We start from the raw sequence: 17,869 nt of genomic DNA on the forward strand, positions 1-17,869 counted from the left end.
GCCATTTGATGTAGTGGGAGGCGGAGTTTACCGTTGGAATTTGGCAAGATGACCAGAATTTGTCACTTACCCTTTTGTGCCACTCTGTCTTAAACTTGTTGGAATGATCACCATTATCCACAGATTCAGTTCATATTCTGGACACTGAATATTCAACTCGCAGAAATGATTATTAAAGGGGCTTTTAGATCAATGGATGAAAGACATGAGATAACTACAGAGTATTATTATTATTAGTCTTGATTATTGTTATTATTATGATGGCTGGCTGTTATTATAGTTTTATTGGAACCTGTGAAGATTAACAGTTGTGCTGATGATCTTGAAATTCTTAGCTTCTTTGTCGATACTACTTGATCTATTTAGCTTTAAACTGTTAAGGATTTAAGCCAATTGAACTATTGGAGCTTGTTGAAAATAGCTCCAGCAGAGTTGGAGGGTGAATCATATCAGATTTTGTGAGTAAGATGCAAGGTAATACTCAAAAAAATGTGAAAAGCTCTCTTTATTGGTTCCCCTCCTATCACTACGCTGAGACAGAACATTTTCATGTTCTATGGAAATCAACCACCTTATAAGGAGGATAATTTGGCAAAAATCTACTCTGTTGACAGTTGGTATATAGGTTTTGAGTCTAGATTCTCTAAATGTGCATGCGTATTAGGTTGCTTCAGTCGTGTCTGACTCTTTGTGACCCCGTGGACTGTAGCCCACTAGACTCCTCTGTCCATGGGATTCTCCAGGCAAGAATATTGGCACGTGTTGCCATTTCCTGCTCCAGGGGATCTTCCCAACCCAGGGATTGATCCTGAGTCTCTTATGTCTCATGCATTGGCAGGCAGGTTCTTTACCGCTAGAGCCACGTAAGAAGCCCAGGTTCTCTAAATATATATGTATTCAATTCAGGGAGATTTTTTTTGGATGGAAATTATCCATTCTGCATGTTTCTGTATTTCTAGATTATTTAACAGTTAGTCTACAGAATGACAGTTTATGTACATGTTATTTCTACTTTAAGCAATTCCCAACCTAGTTGAAGAGAAGACAGATAAGTCAACAGTGAAATACCTTATGGTGAGTTCTGTGAGAGGAGTACAGACAGGACACTAAAGGACCTCGGAAGAGAATCACCCAGACTATGGAAGCAGGGCATCTGGTACAAGGAAATGATGATGATAGGAAGGGCAAAGGGAGAGAAAGGGGTTCTCAGAGCAGGTGAACCAAGTGATGAAAGCTTGTGAAAGAAGGAAAATCAATTTTATGATTCATTTTAAGAAATTTGATGTGTCTGGAGAAAAATGAGACATTATTGGTCCTAGTCCCCTCTGTGGCCCAAGAGGCCCCGTCATAGTTGCCCCTGTGGCAGAGTGCCTTACTGCTTGTACACGGTTAGTGATAGGAACTGTCTATGTGGATTTCTATGCATGGACCAAGTTTTAGGTATAGTTATTTGGGGGCAAATTCAAAAAATTTTAAATTGCCTTATTTTAAAAATGAATTAAAAAAAGCTATAAAACTCCTGGAAAAAAACAGGTATAAATCTTTGTGAACTTGGATTTCCCAACCCATATATATATGTGTGGATATATATCATATATATATATATATAGTTTATACATATATATATTGCACATCATCAAAATTGAAAACTTCTGCATCAAAAGATGTTATCAAGAAAGTGAAACAACAACCCACAGAATGGAAGAAAATATTTACAAATCCTATATCTTATAAGTGTCTAGTATCCAGAATACATAAAGAACACATGTACACACACCAGTGTATGTACATACACATATACACACAAATGTATGTTTTACATACACATGTACACACACACACACACTCTCCCCTGCTTGATTTCATTCATCATCGGTGTGAAGTTTAGGATGATTCCAAGTGGAACAAAAACATACAAACAAAATTAATTCCAGTTCAGGCCCATATGAAAGGCCAAACTCAGTCCACTTTAGATGACAAAAGAACCAAGGATAAAACCCCTCTGCTCTTACACAGGCTATTTTGTTTTAAACTCTGGGCTTCAGGTATCAGCTCGAAGCAGCCTTTCCCCTTTCCTGTAATGGATTGCCTTCGGCCTGTCTTTGGCTGTAATCAAAGTTCGACTCAATAGTAACAAATGGCTCAAGTGTTGAGGCTCCACTTGACAGGCTATAATTAGAAATACTTTCCTTGACCTTTTATAAGCCACGATCCCCCACGAAATTGTGCGGAATCACATTTAAAAATTGCTCTTGCATCTTTTGTGAGTACAGGCAAGATTACAGGATACTTTTATTTTAGAGTAATTACATGGTGACCTTCAGAGTTATTTGCAAAGGTCATATTCTCTTCACATACCCTTGATTCCCTTTCAGTGTTTCCTTTTGTCCCACCAGACATAAATGTAGCAAAGGAAGAAGAAAGCGAGTATTTCTTCTGCGGATGGAAACGGAAGAAGATAGTTCAAAGTCCCCATAGGCACTCGGAGGGCTGTGGGCTATGATAGGCTATTTTCTACCATTTAGCTCCTGCATTATCACTACTCCTTTTTCTTCATTATTCTCCACTTATCACATGCGGCATCACTGCAGAGCCCAAATAGAGAGTTGTAATTACCCGGCTGCCACCTGATAGCACCCCTTCTATCATCTTTATCTCACCAGGCCTTGCTGTTTCATCACTGGATAAAACTTGCCCGTGGCAACGCCTGTGATAGTGCATCTCAGAGATACATTTAAAAGTTTACTCATTTATCGCAGAAAAATGCTGAACCCAGGCAATTATTAGATACACTTGCCGGTTTATTTGTTCAGGAAGGTTAACTTTCACTACCTTTTGTATCAGCTATTTTTTCCTTTTCTTCTTGGAAACACTGAGGTCACAACTGGTTACTGAAATGAGATTGTGATGAAATTGTCCAGCATCAAGAATACTGAGACTGCCTATGGGTGCAGGTGTGTGCGTGCACACCTGTGTACACACTCTGACACCACCATGCTGCCCATGGAACTCAAGCGTGCCTCTCATCAGGCACACCTAAACAGGGCAGCACCCTGCTTTTAAGGAGCTCTTTGCTCTGAGAGAGCTGCTGCATACCAAGACAGTAGGAAGCATCACTTTTTGTAAAAGGTGGACTTGCTGATGATTTAAAAAAACCAGAGCACAGAGAAGTTGATTTCTAAAAAAGTATGAGGTTATCATGGGCACCTCTTTGACAGATTCCTTGAGCTTTTCCTTTGCCATCAGAGGATGCAGCCCAGGGGCAGAATTTTCCTTATTATTTCAAGAACAAGTGGTGTGTGTGTGTGTCTCTGTGGATGTGTGTGTGTGTGCATCACACATGCACTCTTATTCTGGTTAGTGCAATTAGAGGGGTGTGCTTATATGCATATTTCTATATTTCTGTTTTATATGTGATAATTTATTTAGCTGATGGCCACTGTCCTTATTAAAGTCTGTTAGGAATTCAAAAGGATATTTTTAATGGTATTATTGGAGTATAATTGATACAGGAAAATGCCATACATTTTTTAAAATTTATTTATTTATTGAAGGATAATCGCTTTACAGAATTTTGTTTTCTGTCAAACCTCAACATGAATATATCCCCTCCCTTTTGAACCTCCCTCCCATCTCCTGCCCCAGCCCACCCCTCTAGATTGACACAGAGGTCCTGTTTGAATTTCCTGAGCCATACAGCAAATTCCTGTTGGCTATCTATTTTACACGTGGTAATGTAAGTTGCCATGTTACTCTTTCCATACATCTCACCCTCGCCTCCCCTCTCCCCATGTCCATAAGTCTATTCTCTATGTCTGTTGGTCCATTGCTGCCCTGCAAATAAATTCTTCAGTACCATGTTTCTAGATTCCATATATATGTGTTAGAACATGATATTTATCTTTCTCTTTCTGACTCACTTCACTCTGTATAATAGGTTCTAGGTTCATCCACCTCATCAGAATGGACTCAAATGCATTTCTTTTATGGCTAAGTAATATTCCATTGTGCATATGTACCACAATTTCTTTATCCATTCATCTGTTGATGGACATTTAGGTTGCTTCCATGTTCTAGCTATTGTAAATAGTGCTGCAATGAACAACAGGATACATGTGTCTTGGAAAATACCATACATTCTTAATGTGTATAATTTGAAGAGTTTGGACATAGGCATACATCTGTGTATTACAGGCCCTTTTCCATACATTCTTAATGTGTATAATTTGAAGAGTTTGGAAGTAGGCATACATCTGTGTATTACAATCAGGCTGACAAACCTATCTATCTTCTTCAAAAGTGTCCTCCTTTTTTGTTGTTTATGGTAAGAATAAGTAATGGTAAGAACAAGTAACATGAGCTCTATCCTCTCAACAAATTTTTAAGTACATAGTATGCGTTAACCCTAGGAGCTATGTTGCCCAGCAGATCTCTAGAACTTATTCACCTTGTGTAACTGAGACTTTAAATCCATTGAACAAAAAAGGTAATTTTTTAGTCTGGCAGAAAGACCTATTATGAAGAAAATAAATTCTAGGGCTAATTTTTGTAACACTTTTATATATGCTGAGAGTGGTAGTGGTAAAACTAGTTAATATGAAATGAACTTAATTTAATCAGTGAAAAAGTCAGTGAAATGAGCAAAAATTATTCACATTCATTTCAACAATAACAATTGCATTTAAGTGGGCTTTAAAAAACTCAAGGAAAGTTCATTTGAATAAGTAACAACTTGAAAAGTTCTTTTCTCTTAGACAATTTTGCAAGCAATCCTACCCATTTTGGAAAAAGCAGATTTGTGTGTGTGGTTGGACTTTGATACTAATAAAAGGTGCACATTTCCCAAGTGTTGGATTTAAAATGTGGTTTTACAGATGTGTTTTTTGAAATTATATCCCTCATGAATATTTAATCCGGCTTATTTGCTTTATGAGATGATCTATTTAAAACAACAAATAGTAATTCTTCATAATAACTATTCCCCATCAGTTCACTGTAGATACATTCACACACACACACACACATACACACACACGCACACACACACACACAAGGATAGCAGTGTACCCTTTACATGGTTTACCAATTTGCTTAGAAGTTCTTCTGCTCCAGTTTGGTTTCTCTTTGACATGAAGATAAATTAGAATTGTGCCCTGCACTTCTGTAAAACACTTCTTTCACAGAGTAGCTCTGAAGAGTGGAGGCATGAGAGTAGTGTGGCCGACCATGAGAAATGAAACCACTATAGATATATGAGGTTTTACTATTGAGTCTGGAGGCTCACAAAGAATAAGAATGAATTTCATTGAGTCTCATTTTTTCTGGAATTTTGACCATGTTTTGTTTGTTTCTGTTTGAGTTACTTTATGCTACTTTTGGATTGCCTTGTACTTGTGTGTGAGTGTGAGTGTGTGTGTGTGTGTGTGTGTGTGTGTGTGTTAGTTGCTCAATCACGTCTGACTCTTTGAGACGCCATGGACTATAGCCCATCAGGCTCCTCTGTCCATGGAACTTCCAAGGCAAGAATACTGGAGTGGGTAACCATTTCCTTCCCTAGGGGATCTCCCCAATCCAGGGGTTGAACTAAGGTCTCCTGCATTGCAGGAAGATTCTTTACTGACTGAGCCACCAGGGAAGCCTACTTATTTCAGGGGAAAAAGGAGTGTTGGGATTATATGTTTCCAGCTCAAATATAGTTTAATCAATGAAATGTATATTTACTATGACTTAAAATGCATTTCCTGTGAAGAGCACAAATAGCCAGTTAAAGCTTTCAACAGGCCAACCATAACTACAAGTATGGAATTCTAGTTTTATCTTCTATCAATTGGAATTAAAAACTGACACAAGGTCCAAAAGGATCGCCCCGCCCCTGGTGTTCGTGGCTCTCCATTGGCTAGGACAGGAAATCTGCTTGGCCCCTGTGCGAGCCACTGAAAATGTTCGTGTCCTGGGGCTTGATGCCTCGGCCAAGGAGGGCACGGGAAAGCATACAGTGGTGGCTAAGCTTGGTCCCGTCATACAACCTCACTTACTGATGAGACCTTGAGGAAGTAACTTAACCTCTTTAAGTAGGCAGAAAAATACAATCTGTCTGTCAGGGAGGGTGGTAGATTGAGTACAGAACTTCCTTGACTTATGACGCAGTTCGTGCCGGTGCTCATAGTTGCTCAGTCATGTCTGACACTTTGCGACCCCATGGAGCCCACCAGGCTGGCTCCTTTGTTCATGGAATTTTCCAGGCAAGAATACTGGAGTGGGTTGCTATTTCCTTCTCCAGGGGATCTTCCCAATCCAGGGATTGAACCCACATCTCCTGCTTCTCCTGCTTTGCAGGCAGATTCTTTAGGACTGAGCCACTGGGGGATGTCCTGTGATGGGGTTACATCCCAATAAACCTATGTATGTCAAAAATATTGTAAGCCAAAATTCATTGAATATATCTAACCTACCCAACATCCCAGTTTAGCATAGCTGTCATCATATCCTGACAGCCTTTTGTCTGTTAAGCAAAGAGTTTTGTTATATATTGTATACTGATAAGGAGAAAGGTCACTGGCTTTTACACACTGTGAAGCCAGACCATCACTGGATGTTGGGGTTAGGAACCTGGATTTCACTTTGGGTTTAAGATTCAACCAGAAAAATTTACAATAAAATTGTAAGTATATGTATGTGTATATATATATATACACCCACACATATAAAGCTTTCCCCCAAAAGTTCTTTTTGGTGAGTACACAGAATCCTATCTAGAAACACAAGATCTTTTTTTTTTTTTAACCTTTACAATCTACCATGGCCATCAGGGGCAGGGCAATAGCAGGCATGTCTCAGGATCAACGCTGTTATGGCCACCACCCAAGGATAAGGCAGAGAAATTTCCCAGATACACAGGACTTCCTCCAGAGTCAGGATAAAATTCAGGTGAAGTAACACTTGACAAACGGACCAGCCCGATAGTGATGAACTCATTACTCTCTTTAAGCTATGGATCACAAACAAAATGCCTTTTAGACCTAATATATTTCTAGAGAAACTCTAAAGGCCTGTTCTTTTTCCTTGTTCAATGTCATTGAAGAACATTTGAAGGGATCTTCATTGGAGGTCTACATGAATTTCAGAAGATTCACGGAGCTTCTGAAACTTTCTGCAAGGTTTTGAATGTATGCCCTTTTTCTCTGAGAGAGAGTGCAGAGTTTGCAGTGGATTTTCAAAGGGGTTTGAGTCCTAGGAAACAATGAAGAAGCAGTCTTTTGCAACAAATTCTCCAGGAAAGGGAAGTATAGAAAATCTAGTAGGAGAAAGTACAGTGTATATAAAACAGAGGAAAGAATGGGATGGAGGTTTTCAGAGGAGACAAGCACATGCAAACTTACTCCTTCTTTTGTGCTACCTTCTCATAACCCTGGATTTGCCTTTGCCAAGCCTTTTGGCTGCAGTTCAAGAAGGACCAAACCTCGGGTATTCACCTCGCTCAGGAATGGCATGAAAAGGTTTCATGTAAACCCCCGCCCACTTCAGAAACAAGAGCCAGGTCATTAGTTTGAATTGGCTTGGATTTTTCTTTCTGTTTCAAAGAGCTGTAATTTGTGTTACGTGCACCTCGACACAAAATGGCATGTTGTGTCATGCATGTTTTTAGCTCAAAGTTTATTGAGCCCGTATGTGTCATCTCTCCCAACTACTTTTTACCACTTTGAATAAAAGCGTAGGTGTTATTACAGCAGCTCCTAAAAGCAAGTCTATTGATCTATTAAAAGAAGCACTTTTAATTAAGCAATAATGTGTGGTTGAATCAAGATGCCAAGTCGTAAATTTCTATGAATGATTACCAGGGGAAGGCATTGCAGAAATTTTAGTTATTTGCCAGATTTGAAAGCTGATGGACAGGGAGGCCTGGCATGCTGTGGTTCATGGGGTCGCAAAGAGTCGGACACGACTGAGCGACTGAACTGAACTGAGCTGAACTTCCAAGAAAATGTCTCTTCCTCTTTGGGAAGCCCAGATACTTAATATTTGCAATTTTTATACTGTTTATGTTTTAAGGACATCAAGCCTGAGGTTAGCTACATTTCAAAATGGATGATCCCGCCTGACTACTGCTGGGACGTCCCCTTGCAGGTAGAGCTCTTGCTTCCCTGGTGGCTCAGACGGTAAAGTCTGCCTGCAGTGCACAAGATGTGGGTTTGATCCCTAGATCAGGAAGATCTCCTGGAGAAGGAAATGGCTACCCACTCCAGTATTCTTGCCTGGAGAATCCCATGAACAGAGGAGCCTGGCGGGCTACAGTCCATGAGGTCGCAAAGACTTGGACACAACTGAGTGACTAACACTTTCGCTTGCACATTGAGAGGCATTTTTCCCTAGTGGATAATTTATCCTTGTTCTCTTCTAAAAACAGAAAAGACTGATAAGAAATTACAACAATCTCACATTGCTGCCTACTTTAAAATTTTCAAATCCTGTGCAATTAGAAGAGCAGATCTGCTAGGGGTCCAACAAACCCAGTGTGGAGCTTTAGAATCATCGGGTTCTTATTGCCTGACCCTTTTAGTTGCCCGAGTGTCCCTTTCTGTAAAAACATTAATGCTATAGCATCAAGGTCTTTCTCAGTCTTAACTCTTTCCCTTTCTTATCCTGAAATCAGTCCTCATCTGGTGGATTCTTCCATCTCTCTCCTATCTATCCAGATTTCAGCCACCCTTAAGCCCCGTTCAAAACCTACCACCCCCATCAGTCTTCCCCTAAAAGCTTGGCACATCTTCATGTTTACATCACAGAAATGTATTTGTTACATATAGTATTACATCAGTGTTGTTTCACAAGTGTTCCTTTTATGTTTTGAACCAGATTGAAAACTCTCTGTGTGACCATATCTTGAATATTTCATAGCACAGTACTAGGCATATAACAGATGTTCACTTAATAGTAGTGAGAAGATGAATAGCCTCTTCTTTTTTCTTCCAATTTTATTGAGAACTGTTACACAGCACTGTATAAGTTTAAGGGGTACAGCATAATTGGTTGACTTATATATATCACGAAATGATGACCATACTAAGTTTAGTGAACACATCATCTCATGAAAGTACAAAATAAAAGGAAACAATGTTCTGTGTGTGATGAGGGCTCTTAGGATTTACTTTCTTAACAACTTTCATGTATAATACACAGCAGTGTTAATTATATTAATCGTGTTGTACATTACATCCCTAGTGCTTATTTACTTTATAAATGGAAGTTTGTACTTTTGACCTTCACCTAATTTCCCTACCCCCCACCTCTGTCTCTGCTTACCACAAATCTGATCTCCTTTCCTATTAGCCTCTTTACTTGTTTGTTTATTTTAGAAGTATAATTAACCTACAGCATTGTGTTAGTTCCTGGTGCACAACACAATAGTTCAATATTTCTATACATTGCAAAATGATCATCACATCGCTTGTTTTCTTGATGTGGCTATCTGGCATTGTACATTGGATAAAACTGGCTAAGCAGGTTTTAGCCTGTGGTACCAAATTTCCCTCTATATTTGGTTTTCTGTCATAACTTTTTTTTTTAAAAGGGGAAGAGGAAGGGAGGTGGAAAAGAGAAAAAAAAAACAACCAAGGCTATATTAAGGTTCAAAAACTTAGATAATAAATATGTATTGTGAGCTAAAGGGTAAATTTATACTAATCAGCAGGTCTCAGCTGCAATATTGTGATTTATTAAACTGGACTCTCTGAATAAAATGAATTGCTTTAGCACACTAATATTTAAACGTTATCTTTTCTGCTTTGGTCTCAGGAGAAAAACAGCATGTATTTCATTCCCCTTTGGCTTAGTGGAGCAGCTAAGGGTTGAGGATTCTTGGTGGAAAACAGTGGGGAGAGGATTGTGTGTCAGTTTTGAAGTTAGACTGGCGCTGGTGGGTCAGACGGACATAGTGAGAGTAGTGGGAAGCTCCTCTGGCTTGCCCTGTATGACGTCATCATCATCACCATCATCATCAACATTATCACAGCGATGGTGATCATGCTCCTGGGTTTGAGCAAGACAATCCTAATTTAAGGCTATTATGCTGCCATAGTTATTTTTTTAAATGATTTTTAAAAATAACTTTATTTATTTGTTTTTTGCTGTGCTGGGTCTTTGTTGCTGCTAGGCTTTTCTTTAGTTGCAGCGAGCGGGGGCTGCTCTTCATTGCAATGTATGGGCTTCTCATTGCAGTGGCTTCTCTTGTTGTGTGGAGCATGGGGTCTAGGGAGCGAGGATTTCAGTAGTTGTACACTTAGACTAAGTAGTTGCAGAGTGAGGGCTCAGTAGTTGTAGCACAGGGGCTTAGTTGCTCTGCAGCATGTGGGATCTTCCCAGACCAGAGATGGAACCCGTGTTTCCTGCATTGACAGGCGGATTCTTTACCACTGAGATGCCAGGGAAGCCCCTGCCATCATTACTAATAGTACACCTTTTCACTCAAAACTGTTTCAATTTGATGATAAATGATAGCATCATTTATATCATAGATAACATTTACTCAGCACTTACTATCATATACCAGGAATCTCTCTAATATATTATTTGCTTTGGTTTCATGACAATCTTACCAAATAGATACTTCTTTTAGCCTCATTCTACAGATGATGAAATTGAAGCATAGAGTTTAAGAAGCTTGCAGTTGTTAAGCTGGTATTTGGAACAGGAACTCTGACTTCAAAACCCAAGATCTTAATCACTACCCTACTTTTTTACACAGAAAGTATGAGGATCTGCCCCCCATGATCTCCCAATGTCAGGTCCATCATAAGGTATTTCCATGCAGGAGGAATGCTTGGATCTCAGACAGTGTTTTATCTTGTGGCCAAAAGCAGGGAAATAGGGATCTAGTTAATTGCAGCCATTTTAATCTTTACTTTGTTGTCCATCTGGCTAATAAATGAGCTTCTTTTCTTATTAAGAGCCTGGCTATAGAGTGCTTAATTCAGTTAAATCACAAGAGCAGGATTAAAAAGGACTAAAAAGGCTGCAAATTACTCAAGTTAGCCCACCATCATCTGTTAAAAGCAAAGCAAACTTGTGTTGGTCACAGAAGCAAATTGCTTCACACACACACACACACACACACACACACACACACACGTGTCACATGTATCTTTCCTTTAATCGCCACCCCACCCCCCATGAGATGTATTATTATCCAAATTCTACAGATGAAAAAATGTACTGGAGAGCTTAACAGACTTGTCCATAATCGTCTAGCTGACATATCTCAATGATTATACCTGATTTTCAACCAGGTATCTGACTTTAAAGTCCATAATGTTTCTTATATTCATTTATTAATTTACCCTTTCCAATAGTATTGAGGAATAATTGACAGATACAACTGTGCATATTTATAGTATTCAACATGATGATTTGATGTATGTATACATTGTGGCATGATTACCAAGATCAAGATAATTAGCACATCCATCACTGTACATTGTTAACTTAAGAATGCTTAAAGAAAAAGAATGCTTAAGATCTACTGTTGGCAATTTTCAAGTGTACAGTACTGAATTGTTAGCTCTTATCATTGCTATGCTGTACATTGAAACCTCAAAACTTACTCTTTTATAACTGAAAGTTTGTACCCTTTGATCTATATCTCCCCGTCCCCTCCTCCCCTCAACCTCTGGCAACTCCCACTCCACTCTGCTTCTGTGCAAAATCATCTGTTTAAAAAATTACACATGTAAGTGATGCCATACAGTTTTATCTTTGATTTATTTCATTTAGTGTAATGCCCTCCAGGTTCATCCATGTCTTTGCAAATGGCAGGGTTTCCTTCTTTTATGACTGAATAATATTCAGTGTGTGTGTGTGTGTGATTTATCTATTCATCCATGGAAATGATTTTTTGACCTGCTGTCTCTTTTCAATTAATTATTGATTAATTGATATATGAGAGTAGGTATACGGAAACATTTTTCCTGATGGTCAACACAAATTTTGGCACCACTGCCTTTAGTAATTTATTCAGCAAATATTAGTTAAGTACTTTGTAAATGCCACGTCCTGTGCTTAGGGTTTGGAAAGTGGTGTTGAACAAGATCTTCCTTCCTCAAGTGTGTATGCTTTAGAAATGGGAGCAACAGACACACAAAATGATATACTATAGTGTGATAAATCGCATAAATGCTGATGAGATGAGAACCTAGTGATGGAGAGAATTACTCTCCCTGGGAGGGTGTGGGAAGAGCTGATACAGACTGGTGGTGGGAGATGAGCCAAAATGTAGGTCAAATTAGATAGTGACAGAAGTTAGACACCACATGAAATTTTTGGATTATAGTCATAGAAAGACACACAAGGTAATTAAACAGAGCAACGACCCAGCTATATCTGAAACTGGGGGAAACAGTTGAGGGCAGTGATGGAGATGAACTGAAAGCAGAAGACATAGAGGTAGACACAGATTAAGAGGTTATTGGAGCAGATGGGTGCTTGAACCAGAATAAGAGCAATGAAAAAAATGGACAGGAAATGGATTCAAAGGTCATTTCAGAAAAATATACAGGGCTTGTACTTACAGTTGGATTTGATGTTAGGTACAAAGGGCTTTGGTTACTTCCCAGCTTTCTGGTTTCTATGACTTGGGGTATAGCGGTGCTCTTCAGTAAGATAAAGAAGAAAATGTGTTTTGCTTTAGTCCAAGTTGCAAATATGAATCAGGTGCTAGTAAGAGAGGCAACTGTTGGAGAAATGGGTTAGAAATCATTTCCAAATAGGTGGTACTCAGAAGTGTAGAAGCAGACGAAAGCTTCCACCCTGGCTTTGATTAGTGAACATTCCAAAACGGCAAAGAAATTGACCAAAGGTAGTTTGGATAGTCTGCGTGAGTCTACTGTGGTATTCATGTTTCCTTCGGGGACTAACTTCTAGTAGAGATGACTAGGCTTGCTTTGCAGCTGCATTTCATGGTTGGCAGTCCTTACAAGCTGTGTGTACAGTCTAAGCACCTCAGGCAGGTGGTCTAATTCCAATTCTGTTGCTCAGTTGCTCAGTCATATCTGACTCTTTGTGACCCCATGGACTGCAGCACACCAGGTTTCCCTGTCCAACATCTCCTGGAGCTTGCTCAAACTCTTGTCCATTAAGTCGGTGATGCCATCCAACCATCCCATTCTCTGTCATTCCCTTCTCCCCCTTCCCTCAATCTTTCCCAGCATCAGGGTCTTTTCCAATGAGTCAGCTCTTCTCATCAGGTGGCCAAAGTATTGGAGCTTCAGCTTCAGTATCAGTCCTTCCAATGAGTGTTTAGGATTGATTTCCAATTCTGAGCCACTGCAAAATGAGACTCTAGGCTGCAACAAAGTCATGGAGACGCAAGGGCAGATCCAGGAGTTTATATCCCATCCAAGTTAGACCTAAAGCTCCGAGCTGAACTTCTAAGAGCTAACCAACTTACTAGAAAGTGCATCGAAGGTTGGGAAGGCAGTTTAGAAGCTGTCCTTCCTGACAGCATTGCTGACTCATGGGACTTACCAGCAATCTCTGGAGCACTGGGGAACTTTCCTCTGGGACTTGAAAAGACTAAAAAGCATGTAGCCACTTCAGGTGCCTTGAAAGCTGTTGTATATTCTTATTGGAGCCTTAAACTATGGCATATCGCTGGTATGTAGGCCATGCCTTCAAGGATGCTCTTTCCCAATACAAAGAATGGGTGGAGGTTGATTCATGTTAGCTCCTTATAAGAGAGGTTATAGGAGACTAGACTCAACCTAACTCTCTTAAATCCTGGCTCCACCATTTCCTGTTTCTGGGGTTTGAACAAATAGCTTAACTGCTCTCTGCTCACATTTTCCCATATATGAAATAGAGGAAATAATTTCTCTGGACTCATAGAATTAAAACAGATCATCTATGTAGAGCACTTAGAATAATAACTAACATATTGTAAGCCCTGCATAAATATTAGCTATTATTATTTTTTTATACCAAGTTTAGGGGCTTCCCTGGTGGCTCTGCAGTAAAAAAATCTGCTTGCAATGCAGGAAATGCAGGAGACGCTGGTTTGATTCCTGGGTCAGGAAGATTACCTGGAGAAGAGCATGGCAACCCATTCCAGTATTCTTGCCTGGAGAATGCCAAGGACTCCTAGAGGACCCTGGTGGGCTACAGTCCATAGGGTTGCAAAGAGTCGGACATGACTGAAACGACTGAGCATGCACACATACCAAGTTTGGGTTAATTCTTGGAGTGAAATTGCAGGGCCTGCCATTTTGTCATTGCATTCTTTCTGAGGATTGCCAGATTTCCATGACTTTGGAGACTTGGGACTCTGCCTTCACATTTTCAGTGGTGATGTGTCTATAGGACAAGTAGGATTTTGGTTGTGTGATGACTTTGAAATGACAGGTCAGTGTATTCATGTTTCCAAAGTACTTTAGTTTGGCAATTCCTCTATTGCTGAAAGAAGATTAACACTTGACATGATAAGAAAGTTAGATCAACAAAAACGTTTGATGCAGGAGATAGGATAAGATAGAAAGTCACAGACTTCTATGGACTGGACATAGAACAAGGCTGACTCCTAGCAAAATGCCTGCTGATGACTCAGTTTATCTATAAAAGAAGAATCAAGCAAAGGCTAATCATGAAAGAAATGGATTAATAGCATTAAAGATTAGATAGGAGGGAAAGGCATTAAAGAAAGATTGTCATGGTTAATAAGAATAAGGAAGAGAATGACCCCAGACTGAATAATCTCATCCGATCATTCGGTTGATGTGCTGCTGACGGGAAAAGATTGCAAAGCAAAGAAAAAGAAGTCAAAGGACAGACAAATCTCCCTCTGTCTGGCTTTCAATCTTTCCTTGGCAAAATGTAGGGGTTGAACTAAATGACCCCTAAGGCTTCTTCCAATGTTACCATTGAATAATTTGTTCAATCCTACCATGGAGCAAAAAGAGAAAAGTCCAGGGCTGGAGTTATTATATATGTTACACACACACATATGCCCATAGAATATATATTTGTGCACAAACACTGCAGCCACTTATTATTTTTCCAGTTATTGAATTTTTCATATCATCTGTGTGTCTGTTGCTTCTCAGCAGTTATGTTTTTAATCAGTTAGGAGCTGCAGGTTGTAAGATCTTTCCCACATTTGCTGCTTTTGTCTCTGTTTGTTTCTCTTTAGCATTTAGAGGGAGAAAACTGTGAATGAATTGAGACCCCGTGTTATCTTTAGAAGCAGCTAAGAAGTGGGAATAGCAACCCACTCCAGTATTCTTGCCTGGAAAAATCCGCTGGACAGAGGAGCCATAAGATACAGTCCATAGGGTCAAAAAGAGTCAGACACAACTGAAGCGACTTAGCATAAGAAACGGGAAACATGGGCCACCCTGCAGACAGGTTGGGGAAATAGCACCTTCTAGGAAGGCTGAATGGTGTTAGTTACCCAGGAGAGAAGTAAGCGAGCTCTGTTCTAGTATCTAAGAGTAAACTAAAGGGAACAGGACATGGACCACTGGGCTGATCAGAGTCTGAGCAGGGCTCTGGAGCTGAGGACCATGTGTGATGCTACATTATAAAAGAGCCCACTGTAAGCTTTAAAAATATCCTAAGAAAAATTGCCTTTGACAATTTTGAGGAGCAGCCACTAATCAGAGACTGATGTTCTCTTGGTGTGTTTTTATTTGATTTGTTTCATCTCAGACACATTCAGAAATTTTAGCTCCTTTTTATGCATAGATTGCCCAGTAAGCCATTAGATAATGGAAATTGTCATTTTCTCATATTCTATTATTTTGAACTTATTTTTACTTCAAGCTTTCCATTTCTGAAAAACACCAAAAACCAAAAAAAAGTCCAAAAACAAACAATAAAAAAAAAAAATTAGATGTGAGACAAAGTATTTGTAAAGCCCTCGAAAACTAAATCTACATTTGAAAGTCCCTTAGTTATGTCTGACTCTTTGTAACCCCATGGACAGAGGAGCCTGGCAGACTACAAGACTACTGAACTACAGGACTACACCATCCAGCCTTCTCTAGTTTTTCTCCAGGCAAGAATACTGGAGTGGGTAGCCATTTCCTTCTCCAGGGGATCTTCCCAACCCAGGGATCAAATCCAGGTGTTCTGCATTGTAGGCGGATTCTTTACCATCTGAACCACCAGCGAAGACTCTTGAGAGTCCCTTAGACAGCAAGGAGGTCAAACCAGTCAACCCTAAAGGAAATCAACCCTGAATGTTCATTGGAAGGACTGACACTGAAGCTGAAGCTCCAATATTTTGGCCACCTGATGTGAAGTGCTGACTTATTGGAAAAGATCCTGATGCTGGGAAAGATTGAGGGCGGGAGGAGAAGGGGAAGACAGAGAATGAGATGGTTGGATGACATCATCAACTCAATGGGCTTGAGTTTGAGCAAACTCCTGGGACAGTAAAGGACAAGCAAGCCTGGTATTCTGTAGTCCATGTGGTTGCAGAGAGTCAGACACAACTGTGTCACTGAACAACAACAAAAACTAAAAAGTGAGTGTGTATGCTTCCTGCTGTACCTGTTAATAGACTTCCTGGTGGCTCAGCAGTGAAGAATTTGCCTGCCTTGCAGAAGCCACAGGAAACTTAGGTTCGATCCTTGGATCGAGAAGATTCCCTGGAGAAGGAAATGGCAACCCACTCCAGTATTCTTGCCTGGGAAATCCCATGGACAGAGGAGCCTGTCAGGCTACACAGTCCATAGGGTCACAAAGAGTTGGACACGACTGAAGCGACTTAGCACGTACCTATTAACATATTGCCACAAATTTGGTGGCTAAAAAACACAAATTTATTAGCTTTGGGTCCTTTAGGTCCTAAATCTGACTCGGGTCTCACTGGGCTAAAATCAGAGTGTTGGCAGGCCTGCATTCCTTTCTGGAGATGCCTGTTCCATCTTCAAGAGGCCGCCCGTTGTTCCCTCCCTCTATCTTCAGAGCCAGAAACATTGTATTTCTTTGACTCTTCATTCATAATGACCTCCCTCTCTAACTACAGCTAGGAAAGAGTCTCCAATTTTAAAGATTCCTGTGATAAGATAAGATTGGGTCCACTTGGATTATTTCTCCACCTCAAAGTTTTTTCACTTAATCACATTTGCAAAATTTCTTCGGCTCTGAGTGGTAACACGTTCACGTTTTCCGGGGATTCGAGCATGGACATCTTTTGGGCACCCTCATTCTGCCTGTCACAGTGAGTATTTGAGTCACTCTTTGTTAAAATAAAGCATGAAAGTGTTAGAGCCAGGGTACTCTGTCCATGGACTTCTCCAGGCGAGACTATTGGAGGGGGTTGCCATTTCCTGCTCCAGGGGAACTTTCTGACCCAGGGATCAAACCCAGGTGTCCTGCATTGCAGGCAGGTTTTTTTGTTTGTTTGTTTGTTTTTACTGTCTGAGCCACCAGAGATGGGTATATAATATTCTATAATTAACCAATCTTATTTTGATAGATTTTAGATTGTTTCCATTTTTCTAGTCATAAATAGTACTATGATACAAGGTTGCACATTTGACCTGTTATATCTGTAGGATAAGTTTCTTTAGCAGGATTCTTTAATAGTTCAAAGGGTATGCACATTTAAATACCTTAAAAATGAAACAAATAACACACATCAGAATAGTGTACAGTATACAAATCTAAGCATACAGCTTTGAAGAATTTTCACGAATAGGGCACACACAGGTCAATAAATAAAACATTATTCCTACCTAGAAGCCATTCCTCTGTCCTTATCCCAGGTACTCCCTGCCCCTTCCTAAAGGAATTACTACCTTGCCTTCCAGCATAAGACTGTTATGCCTGCTTTTGAACTTTTTAAGTGGAATCAGGCACTATATACTTTTTTATGCCT

The sequence above is a fragment of the Giraffa tippelskirchi genome, chromosome 12 (assembly GCF_054371585.1).
Source record: "Giraffa tippelskirchi isolate mGirTip1 chromosome 12, T2T-mGirTip1v1.2.pri, whole genome shotgun sequence".
NCBI classification, from domain to species: domain Eukaryota; kingdom Metazoa; phylum Chordata; class Mammalia; order Artiodactyla; family Giraffidae; genus Giraffa; species Giraffa tippelskirchi.